Raw genomic sequence first — 13,930 nt, 5'->3', positions numbered from 1 at the left:
TTTTACCTATTTCAAATAAAAATACAAAATAGTTTTAGAAAAAGGTATTTGAAATACAAAATGCAAAATAGGTATCTTCAAAATACCTTTATTCAAATAAAATACTTTTTTGACATAAGGTAAAGCTTTTATTCTAAAGATGTGTTTAAAACACAGAATCACCAGAGAGCCCAGAAACCTGGCTCTATAGAATTAGCACGTTAACAAGTGAAGCCAAAAATTGGCTGTCTCCATTTATAAAATTTACCTAATATTATAAAAATCTAATGAAAGAGTTATAGGGGAAGGTTGCTATCATTGGACCACTTCGCTGCTCTATATATATAGTCGGTGGCAAAGTTCCTTTTACCTTCGTGCCTCGATACCCTCGCAACGCTCAAGATTCCACTTTTTGAACCACTCGCTACGCTCGCGGTTCAATATTGAAATCTTTCCCTTGCTCAGGTATCAATATTGGCACGTCCAGTTAAACAACTACTTTGCCCCCTTGTAAAACAAATAACTATTATTTTTTCAAACTCGGTAAACGTAACAGTCAAGACGCTAGCTTTTTTGAGAAATTAATCGTATTTAATCTAAAGAACCTTCCCTTAAAGTTAACGGAATTCAAAAAAGTAAGTAAGTAAACACTTTATTGTACAAGAAAAGAATACAACACATATAATTTAAAATAAAAACAGGGTGTATAGTTTGCTAACTGGACACCACCGACTAGTCGGGGCAGAGGTAGACCAAAAAAAACGAGGCGAGATGACCTCGACGTATTTTGCAGCGGCTAGCCGAAGCAGGCGGCAAAACGTGATGGGTGGCGGAAGAAAAGAGAGGCCTTTGCAGTGGGTCACAAAAAAAATTGTTTGCTCTTGCCTGGGGGTTTTTATCTAGCACGACCACAACCCATGTCGAAACTCCAAAACCATGCAGAGTGCGTTTTTTAAAAATGTAAAAAAGTACCTACAATTTTTTTTTTCATGAATATGTACACTGTACTGTAAACACCACAATCAGAAAAGGTATCCGGGGGTGGCACATGAGGAGCCCACGACGGTCCTGGTCAGTTCCATGTCGCTAACAGGTCCGGGTCCTCCATTTCAGTAGTAGCTAGGTGCTCCGCATTCCTGTGATAATGGTGATTTAGTCAATGAACATTAATTAACAGTTATTTGTTATACTAGGGGGCAAAGTTGTATTTTAACGCCGAGTGTGGAATTGAAAAATGAGCAAGTGCACGAGCGAAGCGAGTGGTTCGAGAATAGAATCCTAAACTTGCGTGTTTTAAAACACGAGAAGTAAAATACATTTGCACCCGAGTGTAACACAAAACTTTTCCCCTCACTATAGCGAGGAAACTACAACGCAAAAAATGCGTTTATCACTGCTTCCAGTAGTTCCACAGGTGGTAAATCATCTTTTATCAATTTTAAAGCAGTTAATTTGACTTTATTCAAGGTCAAATTACTTTACCCACTAGTGGATAAAATGCGTTTTTACCCGCTGGTATTAAAGGACAAAACACGTGTTTCCGAGCTAGTGAGGGGAAAAATGTTTTTTCATCGCACTCTATTGCTATTTTGCACTTAATACATGCCAAGTTTCGCTTTCGCTTTCTCCCAGACCGGACTGTAGCTCCGGTTAAAAAGCCGTAATATAAGTAGTTAAGTTATGTGACAGACGGACGGACACACAAGACGGACGGAACGGCACCATAAAGGTTCCTTTTGTACCTTTTTGGTACGGAACCCTAAAAAACCGCCGCTTTTGGAGTTCTGGTGAAAGGTACTTACGAATATTGAATAGGCTACTTGCCTCCTAGTCAAATCAGCTTCCCTTTAAGAACTGTCAAAACGAATTTTAACGTTTTGCTAATATGAAATCGAATTGAGTGACGTCACGTTCAACTGATTTGCTTTATATATTTCTACCTGACGAATTAAATAGAATTTGTATTTAAAAATAACTTCTATCCATGTTTTCCTTATATTTATCTGATGCTTTATTTCATGCATGGTATTAAATATTTTATTTTAGTACAGTCAAGTTCCATGTTGTGTAGAAATGTGTATTTTTTAAAACTGCTTTCAATGTCTGGTTATTTGATGGAAATACAAATGAATACATCAATAACGTATACCTACCGTTAAGGTTTAAGGAGTTCCCTCAATTCGTCATGAATCCAATATCCGACTACCTATAAGAAATCGAGTTTGACAAAATTTGAGTTAAAAACTCAATATGCTTAGCAAACAAAGATAATATCCCTTTGTGTCGTCTTTGAGAAGTTTCGTTCTGATCATCATAAGCAGTTCCACTGCACCAACCCCAAACTCAAGTAATTTTGGAGAAAATAGGCTGTGACAGACGGACAGACAGGCGCACGAGTGATCCTATGAGGGTTCCGTTTTTCCTTTTTGAGGTACGGAATCTTAAAAACCAAAGTCATAATAAGTGTCTCGTTCAAATTTGAGGAGTTCCGTTCTGATCATCATCAGCAGTTCCACTGCACCAAATGTCACTGTTCGGTACAGTCGACTACAAAGAGATGTATCCATTTTTTCACCTTATTTCGATGCAATAAGCTGAAAAAGTGTATACATCTCTTTGTAGTCGACCGTACGTAAACGCATGCTGTTCTTATAATAACACAAAAACCAATATATGTATACCTGAATAAATTAAAGTTATGGTCTTTGGGAGCCTGGGGTCTGCTTTGACAATCAATCCCAAGATTTGGCGTAGGCACTAGTTTAACGAAAGCGACTTCCATCTGACCTTCCAACCCGATGGGTAATTAGAGCTTTATTAGGATTGCCCGGTTTCCTCACGATGCTGTCCTTCAGCGAAAAGCTACTGGCAAATATCAAATGACATTTCGCACATAAATTCCGAAAACCTCATTAGTGCGATCCGGGGTTCGAACCCGCGAGCTCTAACGCGACCACTGTTCTGAACGTAAATGCATACTGTTCTTATAATAATACCAAATTAAGTCACAAGTGTGTCGTCCAGATTTGAGGAGTTACTTTATGACCGTCATCAGCAGTTCCACTGCACCAAATGTCACTGTTATGAATGTACTTAAATTAAAGCTATTCTCATATAAATACCAAATTCATTATAAGTGTGCCGTGCAGATTTGAGGAGTTCCATTCTGATCCATTTTCATCATCATCAGTTCCATTGCACCGAGTTCCACTGTTCTGAACATAAATGCATGCTGTTCTTATAAAAATACCAAAGTCACTTCATAGTGACTTTGGCACTCATGTGTGCCTTTCAGACTTGAGGAGTTCCGTTCTGACCATCATCAGCAGTTCCACTGCACCAAATGTCACTGTTCCGTACGTATATGCATGCTGTTCTTATAAAAACACAAAAATCACCACATGTATGCCTTCAAGATTCGAGGAGTTGTTGCCTTGATTTCTCCAGGATCCCATCATCACAACTGGGTTTTGATAAAAATAGGACTAATCTCAAATCTGTATACATCACCGTGTTTCACTTAACACTAAAAACCTGAAAACAGTTTGTTCAGAATCGAGAGTAGAATCGATTGAGCTATATCTTGATGGGGGTAATATTTTTATTTAAATTAGTATTATTAATTATTTTTTACGTGCCCATTCTATTGTACTCGTAATACAACATTGTGTATATCGCATTGCTAGAGGTTGTTTACCTTTTTTCAGTATTTAGGGGTATTAATACTGGCCGGTTACTTGGACGATTATTTTTTCCGCTACTAGTTTGACGTTGTTTGTCAGTTTAATCTTAATGTTTATCATAAGTCATAACAAATTGAACTCGTACCTAATTACAACCTTGTCATTTTGAATATTGAGTTTATTTGCTTACTGCGATTACCTGTCCAATTTGAAGTTTACTGTGACAAAGCTTTAAAGTGTTTTACAGTGACATGTTAGCTGTCTATTGGTAAACCTTATGTCGTTGCAGTAACGTACACAAATAAATAGTGTTATGGTTTATGATGGTAGTTAGCAATTATTTTATTGAGTGTAGAGCTAAAAGTCAAGTAGAGCTGTACAGAAAATTAAAAATTCAATTTAAAAAAAAGTAACGATCAGATTAAAAGATGAATACTCTAGATAGGTTTAAAAAAATAAAAATCAGTTGGGGTGTCTGAGGTTTTGAGTGATACCGGAAACACCGTGTATACATTCAATCAAAAAAAAATGAAATCGGTCCAGTAACAACGGAGAAATTGACAACATAAAGAAACCGGTCAAGTGCGAGTCGGACTGGCCCACCGAGGGTTCCGTATCCGTACAAACTTACAAAAGTTAAAATAATCTCATGTATCTCATATGTACCTATAACTTTAAAAATTTGACTATAATTACCTATAGGTATCGGTGAATTCGCTAACTAATTTGCGCGACCTGTTTAGTATGTTAGTTTTTCAGGGATAATTCTTTCTTAATGTTAACTCATTTGCATAGTTTAATCTTTATTTAGAAGAGATTTTTTTACGTATAATCTCGTATTCATTTGTAGTACGATCTGTTCGATAAAATCCGCAAGGGTGGTTAAATTGAATTTTAAATCTGATTAGTTTTTAAAACCGAAATAAATTACACATATGAAAGAAAAAGTGACCAAGGCCTCCAGTGCCTGAGGCTGGAATCGAACCAACGTACCCTTCAATCGCGGCAGATGCCTATTTCCGCTCGGCCACCCAGGTCAGAGCTGCTGAGGTCGAAATTATCTCTCATATGAGTAATCTATACAAGGACTCGCAGCGCCCTCTGACCATCCCTAGAACCTTCCTTCCTTGACAGATTTGAGGCGGCGGTTAAAAATAGTTTTATATGTACAATTTGAGCTTTTTCATACGATACCCCACTTGACGTAGTAGCTTGACATGATTTACAGTTTGCCATTAGAAGTTAAAAATGTTCATACCTGTTACAAATTTCAAATCGATAGCAAAAGTACCTAGTTCTCGAGATATTTAGAAATATGACAGACAGACAGACATACGGACAGAGTGGGACCATAAAGGTTTCTTTTGTACCTTTTTAGTACGGAACCCTAAAACCAAAAAAAATACAGACGAATTGAGAACCCCCTTCCTTGAGATTTGGAGCGGCGGTAAAGTTAAAGAAAAACATGAACCCTAATAATTATATAACCTCCTTTATTTTCGATAAAAAAAGTCTGTTAAAAAAGGGACATAACTCTTTTCAACTAATCAGTTCAGTATTTTTTTATGAATTCAAGCTTTTATTTTTATAAATTTAACCCTTAAATGCATGACCTTGACAAAGATTAATTCAAATTTGTATTTTGACATGCTGTCATTACAGTCAAAAATACATACATACATACATACATACATACAATCACGCCTGTATCCCATAAAGGGGTAGGCAGAACACATGAAACTACTAAAGCTTCAGTGCCACTCTTGGCAAATAAGGGGTTGAAAGAAAACGAAACTGTGACATTGCAGTGACAGGTTGCCAGCCTCTCGCCTCCGCCACAATTTAACCCATATCCCATAGTCGCCTTCTACGACACCCGCGGGAAGAAAGGGGGTGGTGAAATTCTTAACCCGTCACCACACAGGCAGTCAAAAATAGATGATGCATATATACATCGCTGTGCATTAAAGGGTTAAGTCGTTTTTCCTCTATTGTTGGCATTGTAGATACACAGATATTTTCAATTTTGTTAAACTTATTACCTGGCTCTCAGATTCTCCGCTCATTGTAGCTGCTTCCGTGAACGTCGGCGATTCTTGACGTTTGGGTTCCGACGCGCCGTCATCATTAAATCTGCAATAATAATGATCACGAATAAATCAGAAGTTTCCAATCATTGGCGTGTGCAAAGGGCTTGGCACTTATAGTTATTTGTTATACAAGGGGGCAAAGTTGTATTTTAACGCCGAATGTGGAATTGAAAAACTAGCAATTGAAAGGATACCTGCGTTTCACGATAAAATATCAAGAGCCAACACCATGACAGCTCCTCGAAACAATCACTAGTCCTTGTTCCAGGTAGCCCAGGAGATCCGAAAATTGGTCCTGGACAAATCGGCCTTGGTCCGATGAAGAATCACTGTAACATAAAAAATAAATGTGTTAATTTACAAGAGAAAATGCTTGAGTTGCTAAAAAATCCCTCAACTCTTCATGGATTCCAACATCAGAACAGCGCAGGTTTCGACATGTCACAAAAGAACGCCACCTCAATAAGTCAATACGTAGGCAACAGAACCCTAGGCGTTACGGGGCCCGAATAGAAGGGGCAAACTAAGAAAGAGGTAGCGCAATATCATTTTTAAATTTGTTTTAGAATAACGTCACTTTTATTCGAAAACTTTTTTACAAACCTATTTAAGTGTAGAGAAAAAAGTTTTGTACCGAACCGAACTTATCCAACGACTATAAGGTAACGGGCCCAATCATGGACAGTTTAAGATGAAATTTTGCCTATTTTCGATATTTCACTGAAACATGTAAAAATTCTACCACTAAACGTGTTAAAACTTGAATGTCTTATCTTTCTTTTACATTTCCAGCGCATTGCAGAATAGATACTCCTATTGGTTTCTTCATAATTAACAAATTAAAACAAGGTGCTTTTTCTCCAATCATGGACGGCAGTTCTCCAGTAATGGATCCCCCATTATGAACGGTGAAATAAGTTTAAAAATTTACATTTAAAGCAAACTAATACTCAATGAGACAATTTTATATACCCCAAATAAAATTAGTTTGGGTTATTTTAACATAGGATTGTTTCTTGTAAATTTTGGTTTTTGTAAATTGATTCTTGTCCACGGAACGGAAGTACGCAGTTTTCCGGGTCCAGTTATGGACACTCGCAAAATAACACAATTTCTTTATATCTTTGGAGTAACAAACTAGTACTTAAGGTCCGACCGAGATCTCGGTCTCGGTCTCGGTCTCGGCATTCTCGGCCGAAAATCGGGCCGAGATCTCGGTCTCGGTTCTCGGCCAAAATGGGCCGAGATTCTCGGCAAAACCGAGACTGCGGTTTTTAGCTTTCAGTTTGTTACATCGCCCGTTTGGTATCCCGATTTTAGTGATTTTGGTAGGGTCTTTATCGATATTTTAAGCCAAAAACAAACAAATACCTAGGTATAATTCATAAAAAAGTGTAAAATATTTACGACAACTTGATGTGTGTGGAAGACAACGACGACGCGAAAAATCAAAGCAGCAGGTTAGAATAATACCTACCTTACATGATAGAAATGGCGAATTACGGAATATCGGACGAAATTTTGAGCTTTGTGGATGCTGTTTTGAGTTTTTTAGTAAGTATGGGTTTTCCATAGTCATGTTTTTGATATACATACATACAATTTTGGAAATAATCGCTATAAAAAAAATAGTTCGTGTCCCTTAACTTTGAATCATGTGCCTAAAAATACGTCAAAATCAATGTAAAGCTTAGTAAAGACTTTCAAGGAAAACCTGGAAAACTACCCGTAGAAAACACGATTCGACAACCTGTTTTATGATTTCTTGCAAAAAGTCACAAAAAATCAAGGTATTAAACGCGCGTGTAAAACCTCTGAAATTGCATGCCTCTATAGGCTATGGCGACTGCTTACCACCGGACGAGCCGTATAGTTGTTTTTGTCACTGACGTAGTCTATTTTGCTACGGTAGATAGGTAAGGAGTGCGGGTAGGTTTGGGTAGTTACGGAACCAAACACTAAGCAGGACCCAACATACTCTTGGTTTCCTGGTTAATAGGCGAATTTCAATTATGAAAACATTTTTTTGTAAAAATGCCATATTTTTTTACTGTTTTACAAATTCTCGGTCTCGGTCTCGGTCTCGGCCGAGAATCAAATTGAATCTCGGTCTCGGTCTCGTTCTCGGCCGAGACAAAAATATCGTTCTCGGTCGGACCTTACTAGTACTTATGTTTTATACCTTATCTCATGGTTAATACAGTAAGTAAAACTCATTCAAGTTTACACCGAGTATTATTTTTTTATTAATTTATACATGAACTCTACTCTCTTAGCAACCTTATTTAATGAGAATTGTTACTAATATTTTTTTTTTTCAGTAAACTGATGACTTTTATCTAGCCGCCAAATCCTTCAGAAATAACCGAATTAAATCAAACGTCAAAATTAAGCAGCTCTATTACTCTTGTTTATGGTACAATGCCGTCAATTTTTAGGAACTAATTTCAAATTATTATTTTTAAGGATTTGTCCATAATGGTATCACCGTCCATTATAGGGTATTTTACATTATACCAAGAACCATTTAATACAGGACCAGCAGAGTCCATACTAAATACCGTACCCCATTGGCAGCCGTCAATCTATGTCACTAGATGTCACTAAGAGTGTCATTTGAATAAAAATGTCGTTATTTAAAAAAAAATACGCACGCGGTAGTTCAACGGCATTACAAATGATACAGTAAAAAGTATATAGATGACGCTAGGGGCCCGTGTCATGTTTCAGTCCCTGTTTACAACGCACGCAAGCCATCGGCATCGTTCTTATTTTGAATTATGACAGTCATCCAAAAGAGTACCATACTGTCAAATTTTCTATCTCTTTCATTTTGAGCGTGACGTCAATGATTAGTAATATTACTTTCAATATATTTCAAATTTATATTTTAAATGAGGCCATTTCGAATAGTGTTTATGATTATGATAGATATCATGTTGACAATCAATCTCCGTCTCGCTCGCACTAATCCTATATTTGTACGAGTGCGACCGAAACAGTATTATTTGAAGATTTTTGAATTTGCAAAATCCATGAAGAATAGAGATAAAGGAGCAACCTCTTTAAGTATCAGAAGTGCACATATAAAAGAAAAGATAGGTGGCGCTGCAATCGCAGGTGCATAAGGGTTTGACAATCTCTTTGCCTTCTCGGTAGTGAGTGACCCCGCCTACGGAGCAAGAGGTCCCTGGTTCAAATCCTGGTGAGACCTTCATTATTTTTTCTACTAATATTTTTCTTGAATTATTTTATTTTTTTAATGTCCAAAAATATTTTTTTGTTTTGTTACAACTTTTTTAAATTTCATTTGTAAGACTTACAACATTACCGAAGAATCCTAAGATGGGGCAAACAATGTAAAAGGGCTTAAGTTAACATTTGTATGAATAAAACAATAAATAAACACAAATAAAATACACAAAAAGAAAATTAATGTATAAAAAAAAACAAAAAGCAGAAAGATCGCTGTCAGAATCGAACCCGAGAACATCTGCGTACGAAGCCAGCGCACTACCACGGGACTACATCTTGACTTGCTCAGTCTGACGAAATTAGCCTAGAGAAAAGAACGTCTAATGTCATCTCACATCGCTGATCATTGAGCGAGACATGCGCTCCAAGCGGAGATATTTGTAACTGCAATTATAAAGGCTCAGCCGGTCATTTTTGCGACTGTTCTACTTCGACAGACTTTCCTCCTTATCTCTAGTCTCCCTGGCAAAATCTTATTGGTAGTTGTCACAAAAACCTACTTTTTCCATAAAGCCTGGCTTCCACATATGCGGAATCGAGCGGCGTCGAGTCGAGTTTTTATCTTATACATTTGAATGCTATTCGACGCATCATTAGAAATGCAAAATTACGAAAGTATAGCTATTAGTAGCTATAAGTAAACTATGTAATAATTTATGGCAGAAGGTCCTTTAAGTATTAGGGACTGAATAAATAAATTAACCGACTTGGTATTACAGGGATCTCAACTCTTTTTACGCCAGAAGAACTGTGTTGAAGGACCAGCGAGTACGTAGTTCCTGACGAACTATTGTAATATAAAATAAAATAAAACGGAAAAATAAAATTATGGTAATTGATGCGTGCCGAACTTACTGCTGTTGTTTTCTCGACAGTTCAGCGGGCGGCCACTCTTTCGAATATTTACTTGGTTCACTCTTTCTTGTGTACACTCGCGAATCGTTATTTATTTAATTAATAATTATAACTTTATTCGTCGTTGCGGATATTTTTTCACATTGACATCGAATGTCTTTTAGTTTAGCAGATTGACGTATTTTCTTATATTTTTTAAGAAGGTCGGCAAAAAGGCGGGTGACATGACAAATAAAAATGAGGTTGAACCTATCATAAGGAAGAGCGAACGGGATGGACGATATGAATAATAATGAATGAAAAGGGCGCAAACAAACTGAGTTGCGAAGACTTGGTGTTTTTACAAGTTTTGTTTTTGATGGGATACATCAGCGATTGTTAATATACCTAGATGTCTAAAGAGCTCTCAAAAATGACCCCACGAATATTGTGCCACGGTAGGCGTGGCCTCAAAATTGTGCCACGGAGCTTGTCAGTGCGCTAATGGCGGCCAGTCGGAACAGTCGTAGTACGGCATATTTAGAATATATGTTTACAAAAAGAATATGCCGTACTGTTTTGTAATATCATGTGCTAGTCGTTCCAACAAATACGTAGAAAAATATGGGATTAAGTTTCATGTGTAATTTGGCGAGGATCATAATTATTTCGATTTATTTTGTACGAACTACTTTTGAATGGGGATGATGTTATGCAATATTTTTAATAGCCATAATTGATATTTAAAAACTTTCATTTTTGTATAATTTTACCTACATAGACCAGTAAACTTGTTTGAACACGCGTACGTGTCAGTGGCATAGGAGTTCGATTATTTTGATCACAGACCTTGTGTCACCGGCATAGTGGTTTAAATGGCCAATCTGAACACATTCGTGGACACGTATGGTTAATGGTATAGCATTTGTTTCCTTTGGTCTATGACAGATGACGTCACCAAGCGTCCTTAAACGTGTTAATTTAGAAGCTTGTAGAATAGAAATAGACGTGGCCTATGGTCCGGTGTCAGTAAGGCGTATTATGATCTTGGAACCACTTTTCGGCTGGCATTTTGTTTGAAAGAAGTGTTCTATGTTATTATCTTTCGGTGGCGACATCTAAGTAATTACATATTTAAGGGCCGGTTTTTCAAACGCCAGGTAAATATATCTACCAGATAAAGTTATCACTATCCTTTTCATCACACGTATAAATGACAGTGACAGCTGACATTTATCTGACCTGTACTGTACTAAAAACCAGCCCTGAAAAGGTAAAATTTATAAAATGAAAGCCTACGTTTAACACCTGTTAACAATAGATGGCAACTGACAACAATCTGAACGTGACTGTACATTGTTATACAGATATAAATTGAATTTATATAGCCATAAAAATACTTATTATAGCGGAATATGTGTACGACATAATTATTATTTTCATATGAAGGATGTTACTTCATAACAACAATTTAATTATGTAGTTATATTTTAATATGCGTAAAATTAAAATTATTTCTGCTTGGTTCTTTAATGTATGACATAAACCCATCCCTTTTTGTGTCAAATTTTAGTCAAATATGAACAGCGAATTCTTAGCTGCCAGTACGTACAGCAAGAAGGTTTTTAGCCGAATAAAATAGCTGATTGCTAGTTAGTGACATTATATGCATTTCAGCTACACTTATCTGTGTGCATTAGTATAAAAGAGATGACTATTGTTTTGTTTACCAGTTTTGATTACAGGGCCTGTAAACGTATTGTCTTGTGTAAATGTAGGCGTAATTGTGTATGTGTGCTAAACGGTGCCAAGAATTTGAACGGTAATGTTCTTAAAAGCGGCTTCCATGTTTATCTTACTTCGTTGGGATACATACATAACACTAACAAAGTATCTATTGTCTTAGTCCGTTTTTATCCGATCCGATATCGGATGTCGGAAGGATTTAAATGGAAAAACCGGCCAAGAGCGTGTCGGGCCACGCTCAGTGTAGGGTTCCGTAGTTTTCCGTATTTTTCTCAAAAACTACTGAACCTATCAAGTTCAAAATAATTTTCCTAGAAAGTCCTTATAAAGTTCTACTTTTGTGATTTTTTTCATATTTTTTAAACTTATGGTTCAAAAGGGGGGACGTGTGAGGGGACGCACATTTTTTTCCTTTAGGAGCGATTATTTCCGAAAATATTAACATTATCAAAAAATGATCTTAGTAAACCCTTATTCATTTTTAAATACCTGCCCAACAATATATCACACGTTAGGGTTGGAATGAAAAAAAAATATCAAACCCCACTTTACATGTAGGGGGGGCAAACTAAGAAAATATTTTTTTCCAATTTTTATTTTTGCACTTTGCTGGCGTGATTGATATACATATTGGTACCAAATTTCAGCTTTCTAGTGCTAACAGTTACTAAGATTATCCGCGGACGGACGGACGGACGGACAGAAAGACATGGCGAAACTATAAGGGTTCCTAGTTGACTACGGAACCCTAAAAACAAGTAAAAATATAGGTGAAATTATGTTTTTTTCAACTCCCGGGTTGCAAAACAATGCCATCTAGTTTTGAACCAAAAATTGAGCTTTTTTCAGGGGTACGCTTTTTTGTATGGGCTATGTCAGTCCAGTATTAAATGGTTCTTGATTATACTAATATAATATAGCAATACCCATGACGAATTTGTGTCAAATGTCAGATTCCAAATTGAACATTAATTTTGAAATCAGCAGCCCCGAAACCTAATTTACGACACTCCCATGACGACACAAAAGTTAGGAAAAAATGGGTTCTGTAATGAAATTAATGATAATTATACTAATGGTTAAGATGTGAACTTAAAATATAGCTTTTTTGGCTCACCTTAACTATAAACTGAAATAGACCTACCATAACTACTTACATAATTTGCTAACTGCCGGACAAGCGCTTGACGAGCAGCGCGACCCAGCTGCAGCTCTTTGTTTAGCCAACACCTGTCAGGAGCCATTGCCAAATAAATGTCAGCATTCTGCTGACGGGCGTCAAACTCCGCCGCTAATCTCTGCTCCTGCTGCTGCTCCTGTTCTTCGTGTCGGTTCAGCGGAGGCAGTTCACAATTCGCTTTGTTAGCTATATTGTCAAGCACACAACACGTTTTAACGATCTTAGCTGCCGCTGCTGGCTTGTAGTGCAGTTTCTCCATTGACCACAAACACTGCCAACTGATTTTTAGTCGCCCAAAACACCGCTCTATACAGTTGCGGGCTCGAACTTGTAAAGCGGTATAACGAGCTTCTGGAGATCCTACAGGTGCATCCAAAAGTCAGTGCATCCATCAGTAGTGTTTGCCTCTGTGGGTAAGCTGAATCACCTGAAAGAATATAAAAATGTATGGCTGTGATATATTGAAATATACAATTATGCTACGAGATAAAGTGTTTTTTTTTGTCTAACAGTTCTTACTTAGAGTGATATTTAAATTGACTAAACAATAAATCACACGTGCACGGAAGAAGATATTACACAGAAGATACTATATTTCTTTTAGACATTTGTCAAATTTATGTCACGTTAGCTTTTTTTTAAATATAAAATTATCATATCTACGTTTTCATGATGGGTCTACACCGACGCAAATGCACGTCATTCTTGTTTATTTTAATAATGCCAACGCCATCTTGCGAAGAGTAGAGGAACCAAGTTGTGCCGAAAAAACTTGCAATTTACTCTTTGGTACGACAAAATCCCCGTCTAAGTGTCATAAACCAAACATGGCGGCCATACCCATCGACAAAAAAGTCTATATACTGTGCCATTCAGGAGAACGCATGCCTTGGTTCGTATTGTCAGGCCATGAGAGATTAAATTCGTGTAAAATTACGCAATTCATATCTTTGTAATGATATGATGATTCGAATTGCAATCTCATTCTGTCACTTTGACACAAGAGTAAAATCAAAGTAGAATCAATACTAGAGTCGTGACACGTTAGCAAAATGCAGACCAAAAGTGTGTACCAAAAGTATTGCCAGTATTACAAGTTTGACCCAAAAAAGGGAATTTAATCGTTTGCCGTGCTTAGGATTTCTACAAATAGGTGTTATTTG

General features: G+C 36.9%; 1 protein-coding gene and 1 long non-coding RNA gene across 2 annotated transcripts in view; one reads left to right on the top strand and one right to left on the bottom strand.

The window, feature by feature from the left end:
- Positions 1–13,930, top strand: part of LOC125242287 — a 108,299-nt gene that overhangs the window by 36,417 nt on the left and 57,952 nt on the right. The gene's annotated exons all lie outside the window — the stretch shown is intronic.
- Positions 397–12,843, bottom strand: LOC125242303. Its single transcript, XR_007178844.1, has 4 exons — positions 12,745–12,843; positions 5,947–6,081; positions 5,705–5,795; positions 397–1,115 (listed from the first exon to the last, which is right to left on the bottom strand). It is a non-coding gene; the product is annotated as an uncharacterized LOC125242303 (long non-coding RNA).

Source organism: Leguminivora glycinivorella, chromosome 1 (genome assembly GCF_023078275.1).
Source record: "Leguminivora glycinivorella isolate SPB_JAAS2020 chromosome 1, LegGlyc_1.1, whole genome shotgun sequence".
Lineage (NCBI taxonomy): Eukaryota > Metazoa > Arthropoda > Insecta > Lepidoptera > Tortricidae > Leguminivora > Leguminivora glycinivorella.
Note: the sequence above shows the minus strand (reverse complement) of the source record. Positions and strands in the feature narration are given on the sequence as shown.